Genomic DNA, 9,152 nt, shown 5'->3' with positions numbered 1-9,152 from the left:
GAGTGCTCAGTGTAGGGCTATCGCGATGAAAGATTTTCCACATGTTCAGTTTTCTGCAGCTTTGAATATATATTTTTTGTGGTATAAGCCGGTAAACGAGGAGACGGATCACCTGATACACGATAAGCAATCGCCGCTGCCAACGGACACCAGAAAGACCAGAGACGTTCAACTGCGTTGCCGACCTTTTGGAAATTATAAATTTTAAGTTTGTTAGGGAATTGGGAAGGGGGACAATTGGGCTTGCGGTAACGTCACTCACACAACGAAACACAACGCTATTGTTGTTTCACATCGGTTTGCTGCGAGGCCGTGGTATCACTCCGGTCGAGCCGGCCCATTTGTGCCGAAGCATGGTTCTCCCACGCTCAAAAATAAATTAAAACTGTGTGTTCCACAGAAAAATTGCCTAGTCCAAACACTAGTTTTACACTTAGGAATTCTTACATTTTCACCATCTGCCAACCATCACATTCCTGATCAGACAGTTCCGTGGATGCTACACGATGATTGAGGAGTAGAATTTGCAGACCACCACGTTCCTAAACGATTTATACACTGCGGTGGTAGAATAAACATACGGGCAGGCATTAACAGCTTGTTAAACGCGAGCAATTAAATAAGGTGCATGTTTACATTTGAACAAGAATCTAGATGTATTGTTATTCGATTTAACTTCTGCAGAAATAAAAATAGAGTTTATTACTACGAATACGTGGAAGGAGGATTGTAAAGAGTTCGTATAATGAGGGGAGTTAAACTGAACAGTCTATTCTGTTATTTGAAATTTCAAAGATCGAAGTGCGCTCAATCGCATTCTCGCCCGTCATTGGTCGATATTATTCTCACAACCAATTAAAAGACATGGCGGATCGCGATCGAATTCCTTTCGATCTTTCAAATTGGAACTTACAGAATAGCCTAACATTACTCCAATTATAAGTTTTTAAACTGACATGGACACTAGTAATATCATTAGAACTTAAAACGGGATATTTACCATGTTTATTAGTTTTTATAAGTGCCATCCGTGATCATGGCGCTTGCAACAGTGCCGAAATATCGGAAACTCATAAAAACTAATAAACGTAAATATCCCGTTTTAAGTTCTAATGATAGTACTCTTATTGTTCGCATTTGGTTTCAATTCCGTATATCAGTTTGAATACTCAACATTGACCGTCGGTAGTCGCAGTTTCGGAACATTTTTATCCGGTACAAAATATCTTCGCGTCTAAAATTGAATACGTAACGAACTCTATCAACGAGCTCTTTATCGAACCACGAAATAATCTAATTAAATTCCATATAAACATCCAGTTATCATCGTATGCTATAACCACAATGTATTACTATGAATCACTTTATTAAAATTAAATTTTACTTCGTACTTCTCTGTTGGCTTTGATCCCTCCACGACATTTCTGTTAAGCGGTCGGCTGTATATATTTTTACTATTATTTCGTTCTCACTGTGACATTAATGGACTATCAACTGGTTGATGTCGCGTCATATGTTTGCCGATGACAGGAGATTGTGGAAATATGCAACAACGTTCTTTTTAGAGTGAAATAAATCGTCATCATTCAACCGGAACGTTCGTTGGAACATTGGCCTCACGCAGTTGTGAAAAGCGTCTGTTGACTCATGGAAAATGCTTGTTGTGTGTTCCTTCACTTCACTTCTGAGAATATATTTCACAAAGATCGTAAACTGAAACGTTCTACGCTGTTTTACACAAGTTTGTAAAAACCGTTGTTGATCGATGTCGCTGAAGAATGTGGTCACAGTTTTATCAATGATTTTGTCTTGTTCATTGTAGGTTACTTTGTTTTCAACAAGCGGTCTATTATGAAAACTTACCTACTATAAAAAAATAAAAAAATGGCATCTCGTAAAACTAAAACGTGTGTAGATACGTATAACAAAATATAATTTTCCGTATCCTTAGTACGAGTTAGCTTTACGTTTAACGAAATCGAAACGAGACCGCGTTCGGCGCTTTGATTGGCCGGCTTGAATGAACCAACCAATCAGATCACCGAACGCGGTCTCGTTTTGTTTTCGTTCAAACTCGTACTAAGAGTACAGACATTTGGGTGATTCACAGCGTGCTCTAGTAACGAAAGATTTTCATTATAATCAATTTTGTAGAAAAACATACAGAAACACAAAACATACACAGAATAATATAACAACTGACTTATTCTCTTACTTTGTCATCTGTATTTTCTTATGTGACAATGTTGAAACGAGCAGCGTCCAAACGAGTTAGATAAACAAAGCAACAAATAACAGTGTCAAAACAAGACAATATTTCAGCCCACAAAATATACATTTTTATGCTATAAAAATGATTACAGACGGTCCCTACCGTTATAAATCGTGTAAGGAAGTGTTGTTTTAAATTAGAAAGTTAAAATAACTAACTATACTGATCCGAGCAGTTAATTTCGTAGGATTTATGTTGGACACAGACTCTAGAGTAAAGCTATTTTTAATCTGCATTGTGACGTCATACTTCATGTCGTAAAGCTCCTAGCTGTTACAAATTTTATGTATTAGGTACATAGTTTAGTTTTCGGATTTATCTTTACCTACTTACACTGTTTCACACGGTAACAATGAACTTTATAAAATGTATCGTTTTGATTTTTATATTTACACTAGTATAGTTTCTTTCAACCCGCTAATTTCAGAAGCTACTGGTCTGATTTCAATAATTCTTCTTGTGTTGGTTAGTTAGGAATTTATCGAGGAAGGTTATATGTTATAAAACATTACGCGACGATCAATAGAAAATGAGCAGAGCGGGTGAAACCGCACGGAAGTAGCTACTCACACTAACACCTATTATGAAAATGTGAAAGTTTGTTTATTTGGATACTTGTCCGTCAATCATGCTGAAACTAATGAACGGAGTTTTCATAGGATACTTTTTATAAAAACCAACAAAAAGTATGTGCCTATATTATCGTGTAGGTAATGCTATTTGAAATTAGTTATTACATACAAACCTAAACGTTCTTTAAAATTCAGAAAAAAATATTACGTTGAAAAATGAATTATATGAGGTAAAGGCTACTATTTAAAATTATCGCGTTTAACACGAGAAAAGATATATGTTATATTAAAATCTAACGAAAGCAGTTGACAACAATATATCAGTTAGAAGGTCTTCAATATTTCACTCTAATTCTTATAAGAATAACTTACATATTTATTCCCGTCTCAGATATATTGAGGACGTCTTACACGTGTAGTTAAATACACGTGCATCGCGTAAAAAAATACGTAGGCTGGTGCTGTCGATTGCGGTATTTGTCCTTCTGCTTTGTAGTTTATACAGATAAACTACAACTCTTTTTTTTCTGCTAATTTCTACAAGGTTTTCTTTACTCAAACTATTATTAATAGTAATTAATCTGGATTGCGTTATTTTAAGTTTTTGGTGCAAAATACTTTTTTATGGAATTAGCCGGTAAACTAGCAGACGGATCACCTGATGGTAAGCTGGTAGCGATCGCCGCCGCCCATAGATACCTGAAATACCAGAGGTGTTATAAGTGCGTTGCCGGCCTTTTGGGGTGAGGAATTTAAGAGTTGTTGGGGATTGGATTGTTCTGTTATCGAAATGTCCTCGAATTTCATCTAACACTCGAGTGGTTTACCTGCAAGATCGTGTCAATTTTGACAGAGATGTCCATGTAACAACTATGATGTGATATTAATTTCATAAAAGTTTCACAATATCGACCTTCACTAGTTTGCATCTAATAGCAGCCAAACACCAGACCCGTGTGATGCCGACCCGGAGCTGCGGACTACCTAGCGGGTTAAAAGGGGCTCCGGCTCGAAAAGCAAGTAGTAGGAACGGGGTGGTGTTTATTCAGTAAGAGTCTGACTCCTCTCGCCTCGCTCAAGGCGAAACAAAAAGCAGCAACCAAATCCAATGCAAAATGAGAAACCAAATATCGCGAAAGCTGTTGACAGTTAGAGGGTAAATAATGTGTCAACACAAGAACACATGAAACGCCATTTTGTCACAGGAAATTGTTAATTACTAACAAGTTTTTATAAAACCTATTGTTACTCCAGAAGACGACGTATCCACGACGCTCCACCCACGTACACATTGGTCATTTGTATTTTCAAATATGTCATTTGTACATTGTACAATACTATTTTAATAATGGGCTATTTGTATTTCGCGTTTTCTTTAACTGATTATGACAGAAGAATTCGAGTATGATTGAATGCTAAAAAGACAGTCCAATTTGTTATGTCCTTTCTGTGTCCTCGGTCTATTACATTTGGATTGATGAGGTGAGTGGAATTTTGGCTATAAAATTCCAACTGTTTTCTTGACATTCGTACCTACTGGTTGTCATTATGGCCTTAGGTTGTTGAAATCATATTTTCTTTATTAAAGGATACATTCTAGCATAACCAGTTGGTGAAAAATCATGATTTAATAGATACACCTAAAATTCGTTATGAATACTATGTTGATAATGAAGGCAAAACACATTGAAAAATTACTTCATTTCGTTAGGATACTATGGCAGTATAGCCGCCTTAATGCGATTTATTTCGCACATGATAACAAACTTTAAAACAAAGAAGATCTCAGAACGTACCAAATTCAATGACTCAGAAGACTGAATGGAATGAATCCGTCTACAAGACCAGCCCATTCCATACAACAATACTTCAATCGCGTTACAGCCGCGTGAAGTGATAGGTAGCCGCTATTCCTAGCCGCAGCCACTCGTCGCGACGTAAACTAAACTTGTTCAACAATTTATGCACAAAAGTAGCCTAGTACTGCGATGTTTACTGCCCGTGGCGCCCCACATACCAAAATACCCGGCAAGAAAACCAACTGAAAAATTGCTTGCTGATATTCGGCATGCAAGCTGGCAGGCATTGACGGATGTTTGTATATGTATTAAAAGAAATATGTATCAGTACTTCTCTCCAATATCGCCTATACGCCCTAGTTTTAATACTCTTTATAGCTTATCCAGCTTATACTAGCACTTTTAATACGCGATGAAACGTGATTTCTGTGTTTATTTAGTTTTTTCGCGTCTGGTCGGCTCTTGGTTTGCTTTCGTTGGTTTATGGGGCTGAGCAGATCCATTTTGTATGGGTGGTATGTGGGTAAAATAAATAATGGAAACGTTAGATTAATATAGCAACGAAAAGTGTTAGCCATGTGTGTCTTCGATACATATTGATTGGTGTATCGAATTAAAACTGCGTGTGGGAGATCGCTGACGTAGATTTGTTGGTTTTTATAGGAAAAGAAACTAGCACAACATTTTTAGACTAGTCACAAAAGTAACTGATAAATCATAAAGGAACCTCAGGGTTTTGAATACCTATAGTCTTCTCAATACCTTAAATATGTCTGAATTTGTGGCGATTTGCGCTTTTTAATGAGTTGTATGAGAAACCCGGTGACGTAGGACTATGATTGATTCTTCTTTCACTTAAAATAAAACAGCTTAACATAAAGCTTAGAGTAATTTGGCTCTCTGTGAACCAACACTACTTAATTTTCACACTATATACATATAATCCCCCTAAACTAATAATTACTACACATGTTTTAAAACCGCTGATAGCCGCAATAGGCAATACCGAGAAGGAATTGCGTTATATACTCAAGAACAAAGTTGGATATTTTTAATCTAGTTTCGTGGAACTAGATACTTACCTACATCTTAAACTAGGTTCTGCTAGTTTACCTTTAAGTTCTAAGAAGCTGTGTGAGTCAATTGTTGCGAATGTCTTAATTTCGCGGCCCATTTGCTCGGCCTATATCTCTTTAACGATTCAACCGCAGTTGTAGATCACCGTGCTAACTCCAAGTAGTCTTTGATGTCCTGGTATAAGTGGCCCTTCGTGGAATACAATCGGGTTTAGTGTTGGGCGTTAAAATGTGGTTAGATTTGTCGGTGAGCTTATATTTTTATCATAGGGATTTTTTATGGTATAAATGTAACGACAATACACAAATAATAAAATCTTTAACTTAAGTTATGTCCTATCATTAGACCTTAAAGCGGAATATTCACTATGTTTATTTGTACTTGCGAGTTTCCGATATTTCGGTACTGTTGCAAGCGCCATGATCACGGATGAACTTGAGTATATTATGCTGGTGAAAGTTTATGAGCAGACGGATCGGTCTACAAACGGTTTAAAAACTTAAATTATGTCCTGTCATTAAAATTGATTATGCTTAGTGCCGAACTCAGAGACATTTAATGATTACTTTAAACTATTCCTTAGTAACGATTTTGTATCGAAAACGATTGCTAAGGACTGCGTTAAGTAACCATTAATGATTACGGCGGTTAAATGAATACTTAAGTTCTACATTTTCCGGGATAGGCAAACCACAAAGACATATAATTATAGTTATTACCTAAGTATAGGAATATTAGCCACATAGTTATTGATAAAGGTGACACATTGGTAGGTATTCCGGGACTTAACCTATTTTATAATAATTATTTTAGGTAAATTTAGTGTCATGGGTATTATTGGGTATTGCCTATTGTTTTAATATAGGTAACCTAATTAGCTAACCAATCATACGCTCTTTTCCTTTTCCTTATATCGGAATACATTTACAGAGGCCTTAGTACCTACGAGTTTCTTTTACGAAACCACGTTCGGCGCTCTGATTGGTTGGTTCATTGCAGCCGGCCAATCACGGCGCTGAACGCGGTCTCGTTCCGATCTCGTTAAACGTAAAGCAAACTCGTACTCAGGGACCACGAAATTGCGAAATCAGTTTTAGTCTTCTTAGAAACAAAAGATAAGTACTTATAACTTATTCGAATGGTTATCCTCAACGCTTTCCGAGATTTGAATAAGCTTTGATGATTCCTATAAATTTAATTAGGCGATAGAATTCGGCGAATATTGCTCAAAAGGTTTGGTCAAATGTTTCTACTTTAAATTAAAAGAAATACCACGATACCAGGTTGTGCCTCTAGTGTGAAAAGAAAAGATCAAAAACCAATTTTATAATGGGAGTTTGGCATTTCATTTAATGATGCATAGGTACCTATAATCCGACTTCCAGTGATTAGTAGGTACCTACTTAGTTAATGACAGATTAAGGGATAGGGTGCCTAGCTAAATAGGTCAGACAGGGACCTAATCCACAGCAATTAGGTAAGTACCAAATTATAAGGTTCTGCAGAGAAAGGAACAATTCTATTAGCTTTTATGACGAAGTCGTGATATGAACATAAATTGCTCAATATCTTACTTACATGAACGGTTAATTTGTTAGATCGTGTTTATAAAAATTAGGTAAGTAAGTACCTAATACGATATATTTTTTTAGACTAACTTTTAACCAGTATAGTGTTAATTATTATGTTATCGGCTTACTCACGTACTGTATTGACGAGTTTTACGGTTTAGTCTAGTGTTATCAGAAGAATAAAGCATTTTTATAATATTGGCGGTCTTAAAAAGGTCAGGTATTTCTTAAAATTGGGTTTTTGTTTAATAACATAATTCGTAGGTCCTAAATATACAAATGTGTCCGGTGTTTCCTAATTTCCATGAAAGGTCCGATTTCAACCATCTGTTCCAGACAAATGACATAAAATGTAACAGTAAAACTTTATGAACGATAAAAAACGCCATTTAGGCTGCACATTTTCTTTCCTCCGCGTTAAAAAAAAAAGATGAAAGGAAATTATCTGTGGCATCGTAATTAAAAACTATAATACGGGCCAAGACGACCACGCGGGAGGACATGAAAATAATCGTAAATATAAAAAATAAAATTAAAAGATACATTACGTATTTAGTGAAATCACATTGTAATAAAAGTTTACTGCCTCGAATGCCTATCGAAAGTGCTGAAACGGACAAAAATAACCGTTCTAGAGGGTTTATTTCAGTGAAATTATTGCGGCTCGTATGATTTATACGATGTTTCAACCAAAATAAATGTTACGACAAAAAATGTAGGTGAGAGAGCAGCTTTAGATTAATATCTTCTGAAATTAACGAATGAATTAGAAGGGAGCGGTGTTGCCAATGTTTTTATTGCGGATAGAAACGGGAATAATAAAAAAATATAGTTTTGTCGTAGATTTGATTTGTGAGAATTAATTTAAGACCTATCTATGAGCTGATTCAGGCATGCAACAGAAATCTACAAGTCTAGACTAGCTCGTTTTAAAATAAATCGCTAGACACTTGATTTCGTTTTTGAAAATAATTTGTAGATACCTATATATTTCGATAATACACAAATATAATAAAAAAACACAACATAAACTACTTACGGTCAAAATCCGAACAAATCACAGTATCCTTTCCGCAGTAGGTAATGCGCTACCCCTGCGCAAACGCACGTCACAGCGGCGCCAAACTCTACCCCGATATATTTTTATATAAAATTCTCTAGTCGCGTATCGAATCATAAAAATATAAATATTTTAGGATCGACCGCGCGCGCAACACCAACCGCGTCCCGACTGCCCATTGACGCATTCGTTTCGAACTAATTTCGGTGCAACGACTATTCCGCGATTCTGTAAACACCGCAGCGGCGGTAAAACTTGGCTACGGAACGCTGGCCTCTCGGCTACGTGGTGACCACTTCGTTTACATCTCGAGATTAAGGAAAAGAGGGAGACGCCATAGCTCACGTTAGAGTGGGATCGTTGGAGTGTTGCTGATTTACCAAAGCAGTTGCCATCACCTTTATTACGCCACAGTAAGGACTAATTTGCCCCAGCTCAGACGTATGGATAATTTTGTAAGTAATAAGTTCTGTTTTGGGCACATCGTGAGTCAGTCGGGATGAGGAAATGCGTGCAAGTTATAATTTCGGAGCGGCCGACATTGTTGAATGATTTTATAAATCATCGCGGGATGCGTTACCATAAGAAAATATTTGTACATTTTAAATACCGACCTACTTAGTGAAATACCTGGGTAGATAAGTGCCAAAAGGGGATTGACCAACTTGTATGGGACTTTGGCTATTTTTGAACAAGCACTTCAGCTAATAATATATGTTTGATTTATTAGTTCATATCAGTAAGAATGAAGATACAAACTTAGTTTTGTATCAAGATTTATATTTAGATACTTTTTTACAT

This window comes from Spodoptera frugiperda, chromosome 4, assembly GCF_023101765.2.
Source record: "Spodoptera frugiperda isolate SF20-4 chromosome 4, AGI-APGP_CSIRO_Sfru_2.0, whole genome shotgun sequence".
Lineage (NCBI taxonomy): Eukaryota > Metazoa > Arthropoda > Insecta > Lepidoptera > Noctuidae > Spodoptera > Spodoptera frugiperda.
Note: the sequence above shows the minus strand (reverse complement) of the source record.